Source organism: Rutidosis leptorrhynchoides, chromosome 11, assembly GCF_046630445.1.
Source record: "Rutidosis leptorrhynchoides isolate AG116_Rl617_1_P2 chromosome 11, CSIRO_AGI_Rlap_v1, whole genome shotgun sequence".
Classification (NCBI taxonomy): Eukaryota; Viridiplantae; Streptophyta; class Magnoliopsida; order Asterales; family Asteraceae; genus Rutidosis; species Rutidosis leptorrhynchoides.
In genome coordinates this window covers 224,816,092-224,820,296 of record NC_092343.1, presented here as the reverse complement: position 1 = coordinate 224,820,296, position 4,205 = coordinate 224,816,092, and the positions used below count along the sequence as shown (strand labels likewise).

At 31.3% G+C, this 4,205-nt stretch overlaps 1 long non-coding RNA gene across 2 annotated transcripts; it reads right to left on the bottom strand.

Annotated features, from left to right (window-relative positions):
- Positions 1–348: 348 nt before the first annotated feature.
- On the bottom strand, positions 349–3,619 carry LOC139877138 (uncharacterized). Of its 2 annotated transcripts, XR_011768483.1 has the most exons (4): positions 3,354–3,619; positions 2,632–2,802; positions 2,500–2,529; positions 349–1,514 (listed from the first exon to the last, which is right to left on the bottom strand). It is a non-coding gene; the product is annotated as an uncharacterized lncRNA (long non-coding RNA). The 2 variants fall into 2 exon arrangements; XR_011768482.1 differs by having other exon boundaries at positions 349–2,529; positions 3,354–3,615.
- Between the last annotated feature and the right edge of the window lie 586 nt (positions 3,620–4,205).

Below are 4,205 nucleotides of genomic sequence, written 5' to 3'. Positions count from 1 at the left end.
GAACAACTATAACACAATTACATGTTTAACACTTAAACTTCATAGTTGCCCGTAATTTTCACGTATTATGTTCACGATGATAAGGTATATACGGCCTACCTAGTCGAAAGATAAGCATGCAAAAACGTTAGTATTGAAATTTATTAGCTTAGTTGTATGATATAATTACAATAAAGAAACACTTCAATATTGACAACATTTGTACAGAAAGTAAACGTAATTAAACTATTAATATTGTAAATGTTATTAATGAATACAATTACAATGTAACAATGAATTGTTCATATTCAATTAGAGAAAAGAAACAAATTAAAGAAAGTACAAAGATGTACATAATTTGAACATATAAAATTTGAAATATCTTATAATGGTCAACCAAGCGTGTTTTACACTCCTGCAGAATGTAGCTAACTCATCCAGAACGTATCCAGAGCATATAAGTCATCCATAATGTAGCTATGTCTTTTAATTGGCAAAGTTTGAAGATAAAAGTAATCCAGAATGTAACTATATGAAATTTCTAAAATTAAATGTCAAATAAATAAGTATAAATGGCCAATTTCATTCGACTTACTTTAACAGGTTATATAACATACAACTGTAGTTAAATCAGTATTATTGTAACACATGAATACGGACTTGGTAAGTCAATTTGGTCGAATTTATTTAGTCATCAGTTTAGGGAAATGTAAGTACGCAAAGTATTCAGAAGACATAGTTACCCAAAGTCGGACAGAGTCAACCACAAACAAATATTGTCAAACATAGTCAACCCTAAATAAAAAAATAAGAATTTTATACACCCCGAATCTCGAACTGTACAAAGTAAGCAAATTATCCAAGTCAACCCTAACTCAAAAATTGTTAAAAAAAATTTGTCTACCATAAAAATATGTCTTTGCATATGTTGACGTCAGATAACTTTACAAAAAAAAAAAAAAAAAAAAAAAGTTCTAAGTCAAGATAAGTCAAACACAGATAGAGATAAATCAAACATAGACAGTGACAGTCACATATGGTCAAAAACAGTCAACCCTACCCTAAGCCCTAAACCCTACAGGTTACATAAAACTGCATTTTAATTACTACTACTGTAACGGGTGAATACATAATATAGAAGGTAGAAAAGCCAGTAAGAGGGTGGTTTGTTTTTGGCTTAGCATTGCGTCGACTAAAATGCGGCAAAAGCTTGTTGGTGTTGTTTCTGGCGGGTTTTTTGTTAGCCACATTCGGTACACCTTTGCAGACCAAAGTAACACAATGCAACCCTATTTGAGCCATATGAAAATTGAACCTATTTAACCGATCCAATACTCAAATAAAATGAAATGAACAAATTACCAAGTAGTTAGAAGTATAAGCAGAGTACTGTAAACAAACCTGACCCATTTAGACCATGTTATAAGTGACCATTCTAAGCCGAAGTGTTATTATCTGTTACCCAAGCTAACTACCTCATGCACCCAATGTTTGAAGGGATTGTCCAAAGCCATCGGTTAACATTTGTTAAATTCCTACAAAAAGAAGTACAATGAATTGTCTAAAGAAATCATATAGGTCTTGAAATGCAATTGGGTAAAGAAATTATAATATAGTATCTAATAAGATGGAAAACAAATATCTATTTTATGTTTTTTCCTCTTTATAGAACTGGTTGTTTCAGGATTATGCATTTAAAATTAAAAATACAATATAGTAGTCAGGTTCTCAAATTTTACTTTTTGAACATGACATTACTCGAATAATAAAGCACGTAAGGAAAATGTAAAAATGGGGACAATGTATCTTTATTTATGTACATTTACCTTAAATATATCCTCAATATTCAAATACAAATTACCGGAACACCAAGTTTGAAAGAATACACAATCCAAATCCATCCGTCAATATGTAGATGGGTCAAATAGCAACCTTTGTTGTATAAACCTTTAACATATCACGAATACGCTGACAAATGTTCCAGAAATGGGAAATGCGTAAATCATTTGACCTTAAAGGTTCTCACATTCACATCCCAATTATGCAATTGCCAATTAGCATATATAAACATATTGCTATACTCACATTAGGATGGTATATGTAATGAAAGTAAACTTTTAGCAATTTTAAACAAATCTAAGTACCCCATTCGACCTATCTACCTTTGTTGTTAGATAATATTCATTGACCAATAAAGATGTAAAAAGTCAAATTTTCCCTTTGCATTAACTTGTAAAGCATTTATTAAGTCTCTAAGCATTGTTAATATCATTATACATGTTAACAGATTACTTGTGTTGAATTTAGAACCTCCTATCATCCAATATACGGTGGTGACCTGCTATAGTGATTCCTATGTCGTGGTAACCAGCTCTAGCTATTCGTTTGGTGATGATCTGCTATAGTTTTTCATGTGCTAAAAGAAATGTAGAAAAAAAAAAATTCTATCATATAGTACAACACGAAACTACACAAAAATTGTGTAACAAATATAAACCATAAAAAGTAAAAAATTAGTACCATTAGATTGCAAGATGATCGAAGAAGAACCTGCAACCAACCCCCACAAATAATAACAATTAAAAGCAAAACAACAGTACAAACTAACATGAAATAACTGAAAGAAATTTGGTAATAAGAATCAGTAATTACCATCAGTCTGCATAAGGTTGCAATTGGTACCTGTAGCTGAAAGACCAGAAACCACATTACATTCAGCAACAGCTAAGACAATTGATGATTGACGATTACATAAAGGAGTAAAAAAAGGTGGTTCCGATGGACCACTATTTTCAACTATACCAATCGAATTGCCACCTGCATCTGAACATCAGAAACAATAATAAACAATTTAAAGGCTGTAATTCAAGTAACAAAACTGTTAACAAACTAAAACAACATAATACAAAATGTTACCAACAGGAGTACATGATCTGTTCGAAAATTAGGTTTGATTGATGGTTGAAATAAATGACAAACCTAGATCATGGAAAGAAACGATAGTGTTTTACAGTATCTATTAACATCATATCGATTAACATCAAATTTATTGGGTTAAAAATACAATAAAAAAACCCTAAGAAAAAATAGCACAATTGACTCTCATAATAATCAACGTATATCGCCTGGAAATATATATCGAACATAACAGATTCTTAAAAAAAAAATCAGATTTTTTGAATGAGATGATAACAACAAATTCACTAACGCGACGTCATATTTCTATTTTATCGATTTTTATTAAAACACCGTTACGCATCGTATTTTATATATTTAAACGGTATGTAATCGAAGGTGAAGAGACAAATCGAAGGAGATGATATCGGGTGTTGTGATACAATCGCGCAATCAATTGGAACCCTAAAAAAATTTACCCGAGAGATGATCAAAGCTTCTTATGCCGATTGGTTTTTTGTTATATAAATCGCATTGATTGTTGCGATTTATATATTCATCTGTGTCATCTTGAATCAATTGATGAATTATGGTTTTTAGAAGATGAATCGGAGAGGCGCCGTTGGAGAAGAAAGACTTATGCGTGTTTTTCCTTCAGCAGTGTGTTTTGTGTATCTCGATTAAAATGTCATCGTGTATATTAGATAGATTAATTAGTGTTAATTGAGATTAATTTTGGGATTAACACGTCAGCAAAAGGGTTTAAGGGCTGATTAAGGAGTGACACGTAGGATATATGTTCACGATTTATAGAATGTAATAGATAGATAGATATTATGTTTTCTTTATTTATGTATATCTTTGTGACGTTTTATTTTGAATGATAGTTTTTTTTATCTACTTTCACTTAACTTTTTGTGTTTGTGTAATGTGACTGAATTCTGTACACGGTGAACATTAACACCAATCTAGTATGAAATTATAGCTATTTTAGATAATATAATAGAATTGATTTATGAAAAAACACTAAATTTGATCAACATTGATGACTCAAATGAGTAATATACAGAGAGGGAATATTTCAAAGAGATAGATAAACACTATGACTCTCCTTTAGCCGGCAGTTTTGTAAATCTCGTTATTTCACCCCGAGATCTCCCTAAGATCTCGTTTTTGGAAGGCAGCCGAGACGAGATATCCATCTCTCGAGATTTCTCGATCAACGGGGTCAAACTTGGTTAAAGTCACAGATTTCTCAGGTTTCTCGCCCATATCTCGGATTTTCTCATTCGTTTCTCGAATTTTCTTGTAAAATCTTGTAAAAATGTACA